At 63.3% G+C, this 18,129-nt stretch overlaps 1 protein-coding gene across 1 annotated transcript in view; it reads right to left on the bottom strand.

Annotated features, from left to right (window-relative positions):
• Window positions 1–18,129, bottom strand: part of nup42 (nucleoporin 42) — a 156,554-nt gene that overhangs the window by 48,011 nt on the left and 90,414 nt on the right. The window lies entirely within an intron of this gene.

Below are 18,129 nucleotides of genomic sequence, written 5' to 3' on the forward strand. Positions count from 1 at the left end.
AGTCTCTCTCTCTCGCCTGTGCCCCACAGTCTCTCTCTTGCCTGTGCACCACAGTCTCTCTCTCACCTGTGCCCCACAGTCTCTCTCTCGCCTGTGCCCCACAGTCTCTCTCTCGCCTGTGCCCCACAGTCTCTCTCTCGCCTGTGCCCCAGTCTCTCGCTCTCTCTCTCTCACCTGTACCCCAGTCTCTCGCTCTCTCTCACCTGTGCCCCACTCTCTCTCTCTCTCACCTGTGCCCCACTCTCTCTCTCTCTCACACACACCTGTGCCCCACTCTCTCTCTCACCTGTGCCCCACTCTCTCTCACACCTGTGCCCCAGTCGCTCGCTCTCTCTTACCTGTGCCCCACTCTCTCTCACACACACCTGTGCCCCACTCTCTCTCTCTCGCCTGTGCCCCAGTCTCTCTCTCGCCTGTGCCCCACAGTCTCTCTCTCACCTGTGCCCCACAGTCTCTCTCTCACCTGTGCCCCACAGTCTCTCTCTCTCTCTCTCCCCTGCCGCAGTCGCGCTCTCCCCCCTGCCCCAGTCGCGCTCTCCCCCCTGCCCCAGTCGCGCTCTCCCCCCTGCCCCAGTCGCGCTCTCCCCCCTGCCCCAGTCGCGCTCTCCCCCCTGCCCCAGTCGCGCTCTCCCCCCTGCCCCAGTCGCGCTCTCCCCCCTGCCCCAGTCGCGCTCTCCCCCCTGCCCCAGTCGCGCTCTCCCCCCTGCCCCAGTCGCGCTCTCCCCCCTGCCCCAGTCGCGCTCTCCCCCCTGCCCCAGTCGCGCTCTCCCCTCTGCCCCAGTCGCGCTCTCCCCTCTGCCCCAGTCGCGCTCGCGCTCTCACCTGTGCCCCAGTCACTCGTGCTCGCCTGTGCCCCAGTCACTCGCTCTCTCTCTCTCACCTGTGCCCAAGTCTATCTCTCTCTCTCACCTGTGCCCCACTCTCACTCTCGATCTCTCACCTGTGCCCCACTCTCACTCTCGATCTCTCACCTGTGCCCCAGTCGCTCGCTCGCTCTCTCACCTGTGCCCCAGACTCTCTCTCACCTGTGCCCCAGTCTCTCTCTCTCACCTGTGCCCCAGACTCTCTCTCACCTGTGCCCCAGTCTCTCTCTCTCACCTGTGCCCCACTCTCTCGCTCACCTGTGCCCCAGTCTCTCTCTCTCACCTGTGCCCCACAGTCTCTCTCTCGCCTGTGCCCCACAGTCTCTCTCGCCTGTGCCCCACAGTCTCTCTCTCGCCTGTGCCCCACAGTCTCTCTCTCACCTGTACCCCAGTCTCTCGCTCTCTCATCTGTGCCCCACTCTCTCTCTCTCTCACACACCTGTGCCCAACTCTCTCTCACTCACCTGTGCCCCACTCTCTCTCTCTCTCATCTGTCCCCACTCTTGATCTCTCACCTGTGCCCCAGTCGCTCGCTCTCTCTCACCTGTCCCCACTCTCTCTCATCTGTGCCCCAGTCTCTCTCTCGCCTGTGCCCCACAGTCTCTCTCTCTCGCCTGTGCCCCACAGTCTCTCTCTCTCTCGCCTGTGCCCCAGTCTCTCTCTCTCGCCTGTGCCCCACAGTCTCTCTTTCGCCTGTGCCCCACAGTCTCTCTCTCGCCTGTGCCCCAGTCTCTCTCTCGCCTGTGCCCCACAGTCTCTCTCTCTCTCGCCTGTGCCCCACAGTCTCTCTCTCGCCTGTGCCCCACAGTCTCTCTCTCTCTCTCTCACCTCTGCCCCACAGTCTCTCTCTCTCTCACCTGTGCCCCACAGTCTCTCTCTCTCTCGCACCTGTGCCCCACTCTCTCTCTCACTCATCCGTGCCCCCGTCGCGCTCTCTCTCACTCATCCGTGCCCCTGTCGCTCTCTCACTCATCCCTGCCCCCGTCGCGCTCTCCCCCCTGCCCCAGTCACGCTCTCCCCCCTGCCCCAGTCGCGCTCTCCCCCCTGCCCCAGTCGCGCTCTCCCCCCTGCCCCAGTCGCGCTCTCCCCCCTGCCCCAGTCGCTCGCTCTCTCACCTGTGCCCCAGTCTCTCTCTCGCCTGTGCCCCAGTCTCTCTCTCGCCTGTGCCCCACAGTCTCTCTCTCACCTGTGCCCCAGTTGCTCGCTCTCTCGCACCTTTTCCCCCTCTCTCGCTCTCTCACTTGTGCCCCAGTCGCTCGCTCTCTCACCTGTGCCACTCTCTCTCACTCTCTCACGTGTGCTCCACTCTCTCTCTCACCTGTGCCCCAGTCTCTCGCTCTCACCTGTGCCCCAGTCTCTCGCTCTCACCTGTGCCCCACAGTCTCTCGCTCTCACCTGTGCCCCACAGTCTCTCGCTCTCACCTGTGCCCCACAGTCTCTCTCTCTCTCGCCTGTGCCCCAGTTTCTCTCTCGCCTGTGCCCCAGTCTCTCTCTCGCCTGTGCCCCACAGTCTCTCTCTCGCCTGTGCCCCACAGTCTCTCTCTCGCCTGTGCCCCACAGCCTCTCTCTCGCCTGTGCCCCACAGCCTCTCTCTCGCCTGTGCCCCACAGCCTCTCTCTCGCATGTGCCCCACAGCCTCTCTCTCTCTCTCACCTGTGCCCCAGTCGCGCTCTCACCTGTGCCCCAGTCGCTCGCTCTCTCACCTGTGCCCCTCTCTCTCACTCTCACCTGTGCCCCAGTTGCTCGCTCTCTCTCACCTGTGCCCCTCTCTCTCTCTCACGTGTGCCCCGCTCTCTCTCTCACGTGTGCCCCGCTCTCTCTCTCACGTGTGCCCCGCTCTCTCTCTCACGTGTGCCCCGCTCTCTCTGTCTGACATGTGCCCCAGTCTCTCGCTCTCACCTGTGCCCCAGTCTCTCGCTCTCTCACCTGTGCCCCAGTCTCTCGCTCTCTCACCTGTGCCCCAGTCTCTCGCTCTCTCACCTGTGCCCCAGTCTCTCGCTCTCTCACCTGTGCCCCAGTCTCTCGCTCGCCCTCACCTGTGCCCCAGTCTCTCGCTCTCACCTGTGCCCCAGTCTCTCGCTCTCACCTGTGCCCCAGTCTCTCACTCGCTCACCTGTGCCCCAGTCTCTCGCTCGCTCACCTGTGTCCCAGTCTCTCTCTCACCTGTGCCCCAGTCTCTCTCTCTCACCTGTGCCCCACAGTCTCTCTCTTGCCTGTGCCCCAGTCTCTCTCTTGCCTGTGCCCCACAGTCTCTCTCTCACCTGTGCCCCACAGTCTCTCTCTCGCCTGTGCCCCAGTCTCTCTCTCGCTCTCTCACCTGTGCCCCAGTCTCTCGCTCGCTCTCACCTGTGCCCCAGTATCTCGCTCTCACCTGTGCCCCAGTCTCTTGCTCTCACCTGTGCCCCAGTCTCTCGCTCTCACCTGTGCCCCACTCTCGCTCACACCTGTGCCCCACTCTCGCTCACACCTGTGCCCCACACTCGCTCATGTGTGCTCCACTCTCTCTCTCACCTGTGCTCCAGACTCTCTCTCTCACCTGTGCCCCAGTCTCTCTCTCTCGCCTGTGCCCCACAGTCTCTCTCTCTCGCCTGTGCCCCACAGTCTCTCTCTCTCGCCTGTGCACCAGTCTCTCTCTCACCTGTGCCCCACAGTCTCTCTCTTGCCTGTGCCCCACAGACTCTCTCTCACCTGTGCCCCAGACTCTCTCTCTCACCTGTGCCCCAGTCTCTCTCTCACCTGTGCCCCACAGTCTCTCTCTTGCCTGTGCCCCACAGTCTCTCTCTCGCCTGTGCCCCACAGTCTCTCTCTCGCTCTCTCTCTCTCACCTGTGCCCCAGTCTCTCTCTTGCCTGTGCCCCACAGTCTCTCTCTCGCCTGTGCCCCACAGTCTCTCTCTCTCTCTCTCACCTCTGCCCCACAGTCTCTCTCTCTCTCACCTGTGCCCCACAGTCTCTCTCTCTCTCGCACCTGTGCCCCACTCTCTCTCTCACTCATCCGTGCCCCCGTCGCGCTCTCTCTCACTCATCCGTGCCCCTGTCGCTCTCTCACTCATCCCTGCCCCCGTCGCGCTCTCCCCCCTGCCCCAGTCGCGCTCTCCCCCCTGCCCCAGTCGCGCTCTCCCCCCCCTGCCTCAGTCGCGCTCTCCCCCCTGCCCCAGTCGCGCTCTCCCCCCTGCCCCAGTCGCTCGCTCTCTCACCTGTGCCCCAATCTCTCTCTCGCCTGTGCCCCAGTCTCTCTCTCACCTGTGCCCCAGTCTCTCTCTCTCACCTGTGCCCCACAGTCTCTCTCTTGCCTGTGCCCCACAGTCTCTCTCTCACCTGTGCCCCAGTTGCTCGCTCTCTCGCACCTTTTCCCCCTCTCTCGCTCTCTCACTTGTGCCCCAGTCGCTCGCTCTCTCACCTGTGCCACTCTCTCTCACTCTCTCACGTGTGCTCCACTCTCTCTCTCTCTCACCTGTGCCCCAGTCTCTCGCTCTCACCTGTGCCCCAGTCTCTCGCTCTCTCACGTGTGCTCCACTCTCTCTCTCCTGTGCCCCAGTCTCTCGCTCTCACCTGTGCCCCAGTCTCTCGCTCTCGCCTGTGCCCCACAGTCTCTCTCTCTCGCCTGTGCCCCACAGTCTCTCTCTCTCGCCTGTGCCCCACAGCCTCTCTCTCTCGCCTGTGCCCCACAGCCTCTCTCTCGCATGTGCCCCACAGCCTCTCTCTCACCTGTGCCCCAGTCGCGCTCTCACCTGTGCCCCAGTCGCTCGCTCTCTCACCTGTGCCCCTCTCTCTCACTCTCTCACGTGTGCTCCACTCTCTCTCTCCTGTGCCCCAGTCTCTCGCTCTCACCTGTGCCCCAGTCTCTCGCTCTCGCCTGTGCCCCACAGTCTCTCTCTCTCGCCTGTGCCCCACAGTCTCTCTCTCTCGCCTGTGCCCCACAGTCTCTCTCTCTCGCCTGTGCCCCACAGTCTCTCTCTCGCCTGTGCCCCACAGTCTCTCTCTCGCCTATGCCCCACAGTCTCTCTCTCGCCTGTGCCCCACAGTCTCTCTCTCGCCTGTGCCCCACAGTCTCTCTCTCGCCTGTGCCCCACAGTCTCTCTCTCGCCTGTGCCCCACAGTCTCTCTCTCGCCTGTGCCCCACAGTCTCTCTCTCGCCTGTGCCCCACAGTCTCTCCCTCTCTCTCTCACCTGTGCCCCAGTCGCGCTCTCTCTCAACTGTGCCCCAGTCTCTCTCTCTCTCTCTCACCTGTGCCCCAGTCTCTCTCTCTCACCTGTGCCCCAGTTGCTCGCTCTCTCTCACCTGTGCCCCTCTCTCTCTCTCACGTGTGCCCCGCTCTCTCTGTCTGACCTGTGCCCCAGTCTCTCGCTCTCACCTGTGCCCCAGTCTCTCGCTCTCTCACCTGTGCCCCAGTCTCTCGCTCTCTCACCTGTGCCCCAGTCTCTCGCTCTCTCACCTGTGCCCCAGTCTCTCGCTCTCACCTGTGCCCCAGTCTCTCGCTCTCACCTGTGCCCCAGTCTCTCACTCGCTCACCTGTGCCCCACTCTCTCTCTCACTCATCCGTGCCCCTGTCGCTCTCTCACTCATCTCTGCCCCCGTCGCGCTCTCCCCCCTGCCCCAGTCGCGCTCTCCCCCCTGCCCCAGTCGCGCTCTCCCCCCCTGCCCCAGTCGCGCTCTCCCCCCCTGCCCCAGTCGCGCTCTCCCCCCTGCCCCAGTCGCTCGCTCTCTCACCTGTGCCCCAGTCTCTCTCTCGCCTGTGCCCCAGTCTCTCTCTCACCTGTGCCCCAGTCTCTCTCTCTCACCTGTGCCCCACAGTCTCTCTCTTGCCTGTGCCCCACAGTCTCTCTCTCACCTGTGCCCCAGTTGCTCGCTCTCTCGCACCTTTTCCCCCTCTCTCGCTCTCTCACTTGTGCCCCAGTCGCTCGCTCTCTCACCTGTGCCACTCTCTCTCACTCTCTCACGTGTGCTCCACTCTCTCTCTCTCTCACCTGTGCCCCAGTCTCTCGCTCTCACCTGTGCCCCAGTCTCTCGCTCTCTCACGTGTGCTCCACTCTCTCTCTCCTGTGCCCCAGTCTCTCGCTCTCACCTGTGCCCCAGTCTCTCGCTCTCGCCTGTGCCCCACAGTCTCTCTCTCTCGCCTGTGCCCCACAGTCTCTCTCTCTCGCCTGTGCCCCACAGCCTCTCTCTCTCGCCTGTGCCCCACAGCCTCTCTCTCTCTCTCACCTGTGCCCCAGTCGCGCTCTCACCTGTGCCCCAGTCGCTCGCTCTCTCACCTGTGCCCCTCTCTCTCACTCTCTCACGTGTGCTCCACTCTCTCTCTCCTGTGCCCCAGTCTCTCGCTCTCACCTGTGCCCAGTCTCTCGCTCTCGCCTGTGCCCCACAGTCTCTCTCTCTCGCCTGTGCCCCACAGTCTCTCTCTCTCGCCTGTGCCCCACAGTCTCTCTCTCTCGCCTGTGCCCCACAGTCTCTCTCTCGCCTGTGCCCCACAGTCTCTCTCTCGCCTGTGCCCCACAGTCTCTCTCTCGCCTGTGCCCCACAGTCTCTCTCTCGCCTGTGCCCCACAGTCTCTCCCTCTCTCTCTCACCTGTGCCCCAGTCGCGCTCTCTCTCAACTGTGCCCCAGTCTCTCTCTCTCTCTCTCTCTCACCTGTGCCCCAGTCTCTCTCTCTCACCTGTGCCCCAGTTGCTCGCTCTCTCTCACCTGTGCCCCTCTCTCTCTCTCACGTGTGCCCCGCTCTCTCTGTCTGACCTGTGCCCCAGTCTCTCGCTCTCACCTGTGCCCCAGTCTCTCGCTCTCTCACCTGTGCCCCAGTCTCTCGCTCTCTCACCTGTGCCCCAGTCTCTCGCTCTCACCTGTGCCCCAGTCTCTCACTCGCTCACCTGTGCCCCAGTCTCTCGCTCGCTCACCTGTGCCCCAGTCTCTCTCTCTCACCTGTGCCCCACAGTCTCTCTCTTGCCTGTGCCCCAGTCTCTCTCTTGCCTGTGCCCCACAGTCTCTCTCTCACCTGTGCCCCACAGTCTCTCTCTCGCCTGTGCCCCACAGTCTCTCTCTCGCTCTCTCACCTGTGCCCCAGTCTCTCGCTCGCTCTCACCTGTGCCCCAGTATCTCGCTCTCACCTGTGCCCCAGTCTCTTGCTCTCACCTGTGCCCCAGTCTCTCGCTCTCACCTGTGCCCCACTCTCGCTCACACCTGTGCCCCACTCTCGCTCACACCTGTGCCCCACTCTCGCTCATGTGTGCTCCACTCTCTCTCTCACCTGTGCTCCAGACTCTCTCTCTCACCTGTGCCCCAGTCTCTCTCTCTCGCCTGTGCCCCACAGTCTCTCTCTCTCGCCTGTGCCCCACAGTCTCTCTCTCTCGCCTGTGCACCAGTCTCTCTCTCACCTGTGCCCCACAGTCTCTCTCTTGCCTGTGCCCCACAGACTCTCTCTCACCTGTGCCCCAGACTCTCTCTCTCACCTGTGCCCCAGTCTCTCTCTCACCTGTGCCCCACAGTCTCTCTCTTGCCTGTGCCCCACAGTCTCTCTCTCGCCTGTGCCCCACAGTCTCTCTCTCGCTCTCTCTCTCTCACCTGTGCCCCAGTCTCTCTCTTGCCTGTGCCCCACAGTCTCTCTCTCGCCTGTGCCCCACAGTCTCTCTCTCTCTCTCTCACCTCTGCCCCACAGTCTCTCTCTCTCTCACCTGTGCCCCAGTCTCTCTCTCTCTCGCACCTGTGCCCCACTCTCTCTCTCACTCATCCGTGCCCCCGTCGCGCTCTCTCTCACTCATCCGTGCCCCTGTCGCTCTCTCACTCATCCCTGCCCCCGTCGCGCTCTCCCCCCTGCCCCAGTCGCGCTCTCCCCCCTGCCCCAGTCGCGCTCTCCCCCCCCTGCCCCAGTCGCGCTCTCCCCCCTGCCCCAGTCGCGCTCTCCCCCCTGCCCCAGTCGCTCGCTCTCTCACCTGTGCCCCAGTCTCTCTCTCGCCTGTGCCCCAGTCTCTCTCTCACCTGTGCCCCAGTCTCTCTCTCTCACCTGTGCCCCACAGTCTCTCTCTTGCCTGTGCCCCACAGTCTCTCTCTCACCTGTGCCCCAGTTGCTCGCTCTCTCGCACCTTTTCCCCCTCTCTCGCTCTCTCACTTGTGCCCCAGTCGCTCGCTCTCTCACCTGTGCCACTCTCTCTCACTCTCTCACGTGTGCTCCACTCTCTCTCTCTCTCACCTGTGCCCCAGTCTCTCGCTCTCACCTGTGCCCCAGTCTCTCGCTCTCTCACGTGTGCTCCACTCTCTCTCTCCTGTGCCCCAGTCTCTCGCTCTCACCTGTGCCCCAGTCTCTCGCTCTCGCCTGTGCCCCACAGTCTCTCTCTCTCGCCTGTGCCCCACAGTCTCTCTCTCTCGCCTGTGCCCCACAGCCTCTCTCTCTCGCCTGTGCCCCACAGCCTCTCTCTCGCATGTGCCCCACAGCCTCTCTCTCTCTCTCACCTGTGCCCCAGTCGCGCTCTCACCTGTGCCCCAGTCGCTCGCTCTCTCACCTGTGCCCCTCTCTCTCACTCTCTCACGTGTGCTCCACTCTCTCTCTCCTGTGCCCCAGTCTCTCGCTCTCACCTGTGCCCCAGTCTCTCGCTCTCGCCTGTGCCCCACAGTCTCTCTCTCTCGCCTGTGCCCCACAGTCTCTCTCTCTCGCCTGTGCCCCACAGTCTCTCTCTCGCCTGTGCCCCACAGTCTCTCTCTCGCCTGTGCCCCACAGTCTCTCTCTCGCCTGTGCCCCACAGTCTCTCTCTCGCCTGTGCCCCACAGTCTCTCTCTCGCCTGTGCCCCACAGTCTCTCTCTCGCCTGTGCCCCACAGTCTCTCTCTCGCCTGTGCCCCACAGTCTCTCTCTCGCCTGTGCCCCACAGTCTCTCTCTCGCCTGTGCCCCACAGTCTCTCTCTCGCCTGTGCCCCACAGTCTCTCCCTCTCTCTCTCACCTGTGCCCCAGTCGCGCTCTCTCTCAACTGTGCCCCAGTCTCTCTCTCTCTCTCTCACCTGTGCCCCAGTCTCTCTCTCTCACCTGTGCCCCAGTTGCTCGCTCTCTCTCACCTGTGCCCCTCTCTCTCTCTCACGTGTGCCCCGCTCTCTCTGTCTGACCTGTGCCCCAGTCTCTCGCTCTCACCTGTGCCCCAGTCTCTCGCTCTCTCACCTGTGCCCCAGTCTCTCGCTCTCTCACCTGTGCCCCAGTCTCTCGCTCTCTCACCTGTGCCCCAGTCTCTCGCTCTCACCTGTGCCCCAGTCTCTCGCTCTCACCTGTGCCCCAGTCTCTCGCTCTCACCTGTGCCCCAGTCTCTCACTCGCTCACCTGTGCCCCACTCTCTCTCTCACTCATCCGTGCCCCTGTCGCTCTCTCACTCATCTCTGCCCCCGTCGCGCTCTCCCCCCTGCCCCAGTCGCGCTCTCCCCCCTGCCCCAGTCGCGCTCTCCCCCCCTGCCCCAGTCGCGCTCTCCCCCCTGCCCCAGTCGCGCTCTCCCCCCTGCCCCAGTCGCTCGCTCTCTCACCTGTGCCCCAGTCTCTCTCTCGCCTGTGCCCCAGTCTCTCTCTCGCCTGTGCCCCAGTCTCTCTCTCTCACCTGTGCCCCACAGTCTCTCTCTTGCCTGTGCCCCACAGTCTCTCTCTCACCTGTGCCCCAGTTGCTCGCTCTCTCGCACCTTTTCCCCCTCTCTCGCTCTCTCACTTGTGCCCCAGTCGCTCGCTCTCTCACCTGTGCCACTCTCTCTCACTCTCTCACGTGTGCTCCACTCTCTCTCTCTCTCACCTGTGCCCCAGTCTCTCGCTCTCACCTGTGCCCCAGTCTCTCGCTCTCTCACGTGTGCTCCACTCTCTCTCTCCTGTGCCCCAGTCTCTCGCTCTCACCTGTGCCCCAGTCTCTCGCTCTCGCCTGTGCCCCACAGTCTCTCTCTCTCGCCTGTGCCCCACAGTCTCTCTCTCTCGCCTGTGCCCCACAGCCTCTCTCTCTCGCATGTGCCCCACAGCCTCTCTCTCGCATGTGCCCCACAGCCTCTCTCTCTCTCTCACCTGTGCCCCAGTCGCGCTCTCACCTGTGCCCCAGTCGCTCGCTCTCTCACCTGTGCCCCTCTCTCTCACTCTCTCACGTGTGCTCCACTCTCTCTCTCCTGTGCCCCAGTCTCTCGCTCTCACCTGTGCCCCAGTCTCTCGCTCTCGCCTGTGCCCCACAGTCTCTCTCTCTCGCCTGTGCCCCACAGTCTCTCTCTCTCGCCTGTGCCCCACAGTCTCTCTCTCTCGCCTGTGCCCCACAGTCTCTCTCTCTCGCCTGTGCCCCACAGTCTCTCTCTCGCCTGTGCCCCACAGTCTCTCTCTCGCCTGTGCCCCACAGTCTCTCCCTCTCTCTCTCTCACCTGTGCCCCAGTCGCGCTCTCTCTCAACTGTGCCCCAGTCTCTCTCTCTCTCTCTCTCACCTGTGCCCCAGTCTCTCTCTCTCACCTGTGCCCCAGTTGCTCGCTCTCTCTCACCTGTGCCCCTCTCTCTCTCTCACGTGTGCCCCGCTCTCTCTGTCTGACCTGTGCCCCAGTCTCTCGCTCTCACCTGTGCCCCAGTCTCTCGCTCTCTCACCTGTGCCCCAGTCTCTCGCTCTCTCACCTGTGCCCCAGTCTCTCGCTCTCACCTGTGCCCCAGTCTCTCACTCGCTCACCTGTGCCCCAGTCTCTCGCTCGCTCACCTGTGCCCCAGTCTCTCTCTCTCACCTGTGCCCCACAGTCTCTCTCTTGCCTGTGCCCCAGTCTCTCTCTTGCCTGTGCCCCACAGTCTCTCTCTCACCTGTGCCCCACAGTCTCTCTCTCGCCTGTGCCCCACAGTCTCTCTCTCGCTCTCTCACCTGTGCCCCAGTCTCTCGCTCGCTCTCACCTGTGCCCCAGTATCTCGCTCTCACCTGTGCCCCAGTCTCTTGCTCTCACCTGTGCCCCAGTCTCTCGCTCTCACCTGTGCCCCACTCTCGCTCACACCTGTGCCCCACTCTCGCTCACACCTGTGCCCCACTCTCGCTCATGTGTGCTCCACTCTCTCTCTCACCTGTGCTCCAGACTCTCTCTCTCACCTGTGCCCCAGTCTCTCTCTCTCGCCTGTGCCCCACAGTCTCTCTCTCTCGCCTGTGCCCCACAGTCTCTCTCTCTCGCCTGTGCACCAGTCTCTCTCTCACCTGTGCCCCACAGTCTCTCTCTTGCCTGTGCCCCACAGACTCTCTCTCACCTGTGCCCCAGACTCTCTCTCTCACCTGTGCCCCAGTCTCTCTCTCACCTGTGCCCCACAGTCTCTCTCTTGCCTGTGCCCCACAGTCTCTCTCTCGCCTGTGCCCCACAGTCTCTCTCTCGCTCTCTCTCTCTCACCTGTGCCCCAGTCTCTCTCTCTCGCCTGTGCCCCACAGTCTCTCTCTCGCCTGTGCCCCACAGTCTCTCTCTCGCCTGTGCCCCACAGTCTCTCTCTCGCCTGTGCCCCACAGTCTCTCTCTCGCCTGTGCCCCACAGTCTCTCTCTCGCCTGTGCCCCACAGTCTCTCTCTCGCCTGTGCCCCACAGTCTCTCCCTCTCTCTCTCACCTGTGCCCCAGTCGCGCTCTCTCTCAACTGTGCCCCAGTCTCTCGCTCTCACCTGTGCCCCACAGTCTCTCTCTCGCCTGTGCCCCACAGTCTCTCCCTCTCTCTCTCACGTGTGCTCCACTCTCTCTCTCTCTCACCTGTGCCCCAGTCTCTCGCTCTCACCTGTGCCCCAGTCTCTCGCTCTCTCACGTGTGCTCCACTCTCTCTCTCCTGTGCCCCAGTCTCTCGCTCTCACCTGTGCCCCAGTCTCTCGCTCTCGCCTGTGCCCCACAGTCTCTCTCTCTCGCCTGTGCCCCACAGTCTCTCTCTCTCGCCTGTGCCCCACAGTCTCTCTCTCTCGCCTGTGCCCCACAGTCTCTCTCTCGCCTGTGCCCCACAGTCTCTCTCTCGCCTGTGCCCCACAGTCTCTCTCTCGCCTGTGCCCCACAGTCTCTCTCTCGCCTGTGCCCCACAGTCTCTCTCTCGCCTGTGCCCCACAGTCTCTCTCTCGCCTGTGCCCCACAGTCTCTCCCTCTCTCTCTCACCTGTGCCCCAGTCGCGCTCTCTCTCAACTGTGCCCCAGTCTCTCTCTCTCTCTCTCTCACCTGTGCCCCAGTCTCTCTCTCTCACCTGTGCCCCAGTTGCTCGCTCTCTCTCACCTGTGCCCCTCTCTCTCTCTCACGTGTGCCCCGCTCTCTCTGTCTGACCTGTGCCCCAGTCTCTCGCTCTCACCTGTGCCCCAGTCTCTCGCTCTCTCACCTGTGCCCCAGTCTCTCGCTCTCTCACCTGTGCCCCAGTCTCTCGCTCTCTCACCTGTGCCCCAGTCTCTCGCTCTCACCTGTGCCCCAGTCTCTCACTCGCTCACCTGTGCCCCACTCTCTCTCTCACTCATCCGTGCCCCTGTCGCTCTCTCACTCATCTCTGCCCCCGTCGCGCTCTCCCCCCTGCCCCAGTCGCGCTCTCCCCCCTGCCCCAGTCGCGCTCTCCCCCCCTGCCCCAGTCGCGCTCTCCCCCCTGCCCCAGTCGCGCTCTCCCCCCTGCCCCAGTCGCTCGCTCTCTCACCTGTGCCCCAGTCTCTCTCTCGCCTGTGCCCCAGTCTCTCTCTCACCTGTGCCCCAGTCTCTCTCTCTCACCTGTGCCCCACAGTCTCTCTCTTGCCTGTGCCCCACAGTCTCTCTCTCACCTGTGCCCCAGTTGCTCGCTCTCTCGCACCTTTTCCCCCTCTCTCGCTCTCTCACTTGTGCCCCAGTCGCTCGCTCTCTCACCTGTGCCACTCTCTCTCACTCTCTCACGTGTGCTCCACTCTCTCTCTCTCTCACCTGTGCCCCAGTCTCTCGCTCTCACCTGTGCCCCAGTCTCTCGCTCTCTCACGTGTGCTCCACTCTCTCTCTCCTGTGCCCCAGTCTCTCGCTCTCACCTGTGCCCCAGTCTCTCGCTCTCGCCTGTGCCCCACAGTCTCTCTCTCTCGCCTGTGCCCCACAGTCTCTCTCTCTCGCCTGTGCCCCACAGCCTCTCTCTCTCGCCTGTGCCCCACAGCCTCTCTCTCGCATGTGCCCCACAGCCTCTCTCTCTCTCTCACCTGTGCCCCAGTCGCGCTCTCACCTGTGCCCCAGTCGCTCGCTCTCTCACCTGTGCCCCTCTCTCTCACTCTCTCACGTGTGCTCCACTCTCTCTCTCCTGTGCTCCACTCTCTCTCTCCTGTGCCCCAGTCTCTCGCTCTCGCCTGTGCCCCAGTCTCTCGCTCTCGCCTGTGCCCCACAGTCTCTCTCTCTCGCCTGTGCCCCACAGTCTCTCTCTCTCGCCTGTGCCCCACAGTCTCTCTCTCTCGCCTGTGCCCCACAGTCTCTCTCTCTCGCCTGTGCCCCACAGTCTCTCTCTCGCCTGTGCCCCACAGTCTCTCTCTCGCCTGTGCCCCACAGTCTCTCTCTCGCCTGTGCCCCACAGTCTCTCTCTCGCCTGTGCCCCACAGTCTCTCTCTCGCCTGTGCCCCACAGTCTCTCCCTCTCTCTCTCACCTGTGCCCCAGTCGCGCTCTCTCTCAACTGTGCCCCAGTCTCTCTCTCTCTCTCTCTCACCTGTGCCCCAGTCTCTCTCTCTCACCTGTGCCCCAGTTGCTCGCTCTCTCTCACCTGTGCCCCTCTCTCTCTCTCACGTGTGCCCCGCTCTCTCTGTCTGACCTGTGCCCCAGTCTCTCGCTCTCACCTGTGCCCCAGTCTCTCGCTCTCTCACCTGTGCCCCAGTCTCTCGCTCTCTCACCTGTGCCCCAGTCTCTCGCTCTCACCTGTGCCCCAGTCTCTCACTCGCTCACCTGTGCCCCAGTCTCTCGCTCGCTCACCTGTGCCCCAGTCTCTCTCTCTCACCTGTGCCCCACAGTCTCTCTCTTGCCTGTGCCCCAGTCTCTCTCTTGCCTGTGCCCCACAGTCTCTCTCTCACCTGTGCCCCACAGTCTCTCTCTCGCCTGTGCCCCACAGTCTCTCTCTCGCTCTCTCACCTGTGCCCCAGTCTCTCGCTCGCTCTCACCTGTGCCCCAGTATCTCGCTCTCACCTGTGCCCCAGTCTCTTGCTCTCACCTGTGCCCCAGTCTCTCGCTCTCACCTGTGCCCCACTCTCGCTCACACCTGTGCCCCACTCTCGCTCACACCTGTGCCCCACACTCGCTCATGTGTGCTCCACTCTCTCTCTCACCTGTGCTCCAGACTCTCTCTCTCACCTGTGCCCCAGTCTCTCTCTCTCGCCTGTGCCCCACAGTCTCTCTCTCTCGCCTGTGCCCCACAGTCTCTCTCTCTCGCCTGTGCACCAGTCTCTCTCTCACCTGTGCCCCACAGTCTCTCTCTTGCCTGTGCCCCACAGTCTCTCTCTCGCCTGTGCCCCACAGTCTCTCTCTCGCTCTCTCTCTCTCACCTGTGCCCCAGTCTCTCTCTCTCACCTGTGCCCCAGTCTCTCTCTTGCCTGTGCCCCACAGTCTCTCTCTCGCCTGTGCCCCAGTCTCTCTCTCTCTCTCTCACCTCTGCCCCACAGTCTCTCTCTCTCTCACCTGTGCCCCACAGTCTCTCTCTCTCTCGCACCTGTGCCCCACTCTCTCTCTCACTCATCCGTGCCCCCGTCGCGCTCTCTCTCACTCATCCGTGCCCCTGTCGCTCTCTCACTCATCCCTGCCCCCGTCGCGCTCTCCCCCCTGCCGCAGTCGCGCTCTCCCCCCTGCCCCAGTCGCGCTCTCCCCCCCTGCCCCAGTCGCGCTCTCCCCCCTGCCCCAGTCGCGCTCTCCCCCCTGCCCCAGTCGCTCGCTCTCTCACCTGTGCCCCAGTCTCTCTCTCGCCTGTGCCCCAGTCTCTCTCTCACCTGTGCCCCACAGTCTCTCTCTTGCCTGTGCCCCACAGTCTCTCTCTCACCTGTGCCCCAGTTGCTCGCTCTCTCGCACCTTTTCCCCCTCTCTCGCTCTCTCACTTGTGCCCCAGTCGCTCGCTCTCTCACCTGTGCCACTCTCTCTCACTCTCTCACGTGTGCTCCACTCTCTCTCTCTCTCACCTGTGCCCCAGTCTCTCGCTCTCTCACGTGTGCTCCACTCTCTCTCTCCTGTGCCCCAGTCTCTCGCTCTCACCTGTGCCCCAGTCTCTCGCTCTCGCCTGTGCCCCACAGTCTCTCTCTCTCGCCTGTGCCCCACAGTCTCTCTCTCTCGCCTGTGCCCCACAGCCTCTCTCTCGCCTGTGCCCCACAGCCTCTCTCTCGCATGTGCCCCACAGCCTCTCTCTCTCTCTCACCTGTGCCCCAGTCGCGCTCTCACCTGTGCCCCAGTCGCTCGCTCTCTCACCTGTGCCCCTCTCTCTCACTCTCTCACGTGTGCTCCACTCTCTCTCTCCTGTGCCCCAGTCTCTCGCTCTCACCTGTGCCCCAGTCTCTCGCTCTCACCTGTGCCCCACAGTCTCTCTCTCTCGCCTGTGCCCCACAGTCTCTCTCTCTCGCCTGTGCCCCACAGTCTCTCTCTCTCGCCTGTGCCCCACAGTCTCTCTCTCTCGCCTGTGCCCCACAGTCTCTCTCTCGCCTGTGCCCCACAGTCTCTCTCTCGCCTGTGCCCCACAGTCTCTCTCTCGCCTGTGCCCCACAGTCTCTCTCTCGCCTGTGCCCCACAATCTCTCCCTCTCTCTCTCTCACCTGTGCCCCAGTCGCGCTCTCTCTCAACTGTGCCCCAGTCTCTCTCTCTCTCTCTCACCTGTGCCCCAGTCTCTCTCTCTCACCTGTGCCCCAGTTGCTCGCTCTCTCTCACCTGTGCCCCTCTCTCTCTCTCACGTGTGCCCCGCTCTCTCTGTCTGACCTGTGCCCCAGTCTCTCGCTCTCACCTGTGCCCCAGTCTCTCGCTCTCACCTGTGCCCCAGTCTCTCGCTCTCTCACCTGTGCCCCAGTCTCTCGCTCTCTCACCTGTGCCCCAGTCTCTCGCTCTCTCACCTGTGCCCGAGTCTCTCGCTCGCCCTCACCTGTGCCCGAGTCTCTCGCTCGCCCTCACCTGTGCCCCAGTCTCTCGCTCTCACCTGTGCCCCAGTCTCTCGCTCTCACCTGTGCCCCAGTCTCTCACTCGCTCACCTGTGCCCCAGTCTCTCGCTCGCTCACCTGTGCCCCAGTCTCTCTCTCACCTGTGCCCCAGTCTCTCTCTCTCACCTGTGCCCCACAGTCTCTCTCTTGCCTGTGCCCCACAGTCTCTCTCTTGCCTGTGCCCCACAGTCTCTCTCTTGCCTGTGCCCCACAGTCTCTCTCTCACCTGTGCCCCAGTCTCTCTCTCGCTCTCTCACCTGTGCCCCAGTCTCTCGCTCGCTCTCACCTGTGCCCCAGTATCTCGCTCTCACCTGTGCCCCAGTCTCTTGCTCTCACCTGTGCCCCAGTCTCTCGCTCTCACCTGTGCCCCAGTCTCGCTCACACCTGTGCCCCACACTCGCTCACGTGTGCTCCACTCTCTCTCTCACCTGTGCTCCAGACTCTCTCTCTCACCTGTGCCCCAGTCTCTCTCTCTCGCCTGTGCCCCACAGTCTCTCTCTTGCCTGTGCACCACAGTCTCTCTCTCACCTGTGCCCCAGACTCTCTCTCTCTCACCTGTGCCCCAGTCTCTCTCTCTCACCTGTGCCCCACAGTCTCTCTCTCACCTGTGCCCCACAGTCTCTCTCTCGCCTGTGCCCCACAGTCTCTCTCTCGCCTGTGCCCCACAGTCTCTCTCTCGCCTGTGCCCCACAGTCTCTCTCTCGCCTGTGCCCCACAGTCTCTCTCTCGCCTGTGCCCCAGTCTCTCGCTCTCTCTCTCTCACCTGTACCCCAGTCTCTCGCTCTCTCTCACCTGTGCCCCACTCTCTCTCTCTCTCACACACACCTGTGCCCCACTCTCTCTCTCACCTGTGCCCCAGTCTCTCTCTCTCACCTGTGCCCCAGTTGCTCGCTCTCTCTCACCTGTGCCCCTCTCTCTCTCTCACGTGTGCCCCGCTCTCTCTGTCTGACCTGTGCCCCAGTCTCTCGCTCTCACCTGTGCCCCAGTCTCTCGCTCTCTCACCTGTGCCCCAGTCTCTCGCTCTCTCACCTGTGCCCCAGTCTCTCGCTCTCACCTGTGCCCCAGTCTCTCACTCGCTCACCTGTGCCCCAGTCTCTCGCTCGCTCACCTGTGCCCCAGTCTCTCTCTCTCACCTGTGCCCCACAGTCTCTCTCTTGCCTGTGCCCCAGTCTCTCTCTTGCCTGTGCCCCACAGTCTCTCTCTCACCTGTGCCCCACAGTCTCTCTCTCGCCTGTGCCCCACAGTCTCTCTCTCGCTCTCTCACCTGTGCCCCAGTCTCTCGCTCGCTCTCACCTGTGCCCCAGTATCTCGCTCTCACCTGTGCCCCAGTCTCTTGCTCTCACCTGTGCCCCAGTCTCTCGCTCTCACCTGTGCCCCACTCTCGCTCACACCTGTGCCCCACTCTCGCTCACACCTGTGCCCCACTCTCGCTCATGTGTGCTCCACTCTCTCTCTCACCTGTGCTCCAGACTCTCTCTCTCACCTGTGCCCCAGTCTCTCTCTCTCGCCTGTGCCCCACAGTCTCTCTCTCTCGCCTGTGCCCCACAGTCTCTCTCTCTCGCCTGTGCACCAGTCTCTCTCTCACCTGTGCCCCACAGTCTCTCTCTTGCCTGTGCCCCACAGACTCTCTCTCACCTGTGCCCCAGACTCTCTCTCACCTGTGCCCCAGTCTCTCTCTCTCTCTCTCTCACCTGTGCCCCTTCTCTCTCTCTCACCTGTGCCCCACAGTCTCTCTCTTGCCTGTGCCCCACAGTCTCTCTCTCGCCTGTGCCCCACAGTCTCTCTCTCGCTCTCTCTCTCTCACCTGTGCCCCAGTCTCTCTCTCTCACCTGTGCCCCAGTCTCTCTCTTGCCTGTGCCCCACAGTCTCTCTCTCGCCTGTGCCCCACAGTCTCTCTCTCTCTCTCTCACCTCTGCCCCACAGTCTCTCTCTCTCTCACCTGTGCCCCACAGTCTCTCTCTCTCTCGCACCTGTGCCCCACTCTCTCTCTCACTCATCCGTGCCCCCGTCGCGCTCTCTCTCACTCATCCGTGCCCCTGTCGCTCTCTCACTCATCCCTGCCCCCGTCGCGCTCTCCCCCCTGCCCCAGTCGCGCTCTCCCCCCTGCCCCAGTCGCGCTCTCCCCCCCTGCCCCAGTCGCGCTCTCCCCCCTGCCCCAGTCGCGCTCTCCACCCTGCCCCAGTCGCTCGCTCTCTCACCTGTGCCCCAGTCTCTCTCTCGCCTGTGCCCCA

The sequence above is a fragment of the Pristiophorus japonicus genome, chromosome 5 (genome assembly GCF_044704955.1).
Source record: "Pristiophorus japonicus isolate sPriJap1 chromosome 5, sPriJap1.hap1, whole genome shotgun sequence".
NCBI classification, from domain to species: domain Eukaryota; kingdom Metazoa; phylum Chordata; class Chondrichthyes; family Pristiophoridae; genus Pristiophorus; species Pristiophorus japonicus.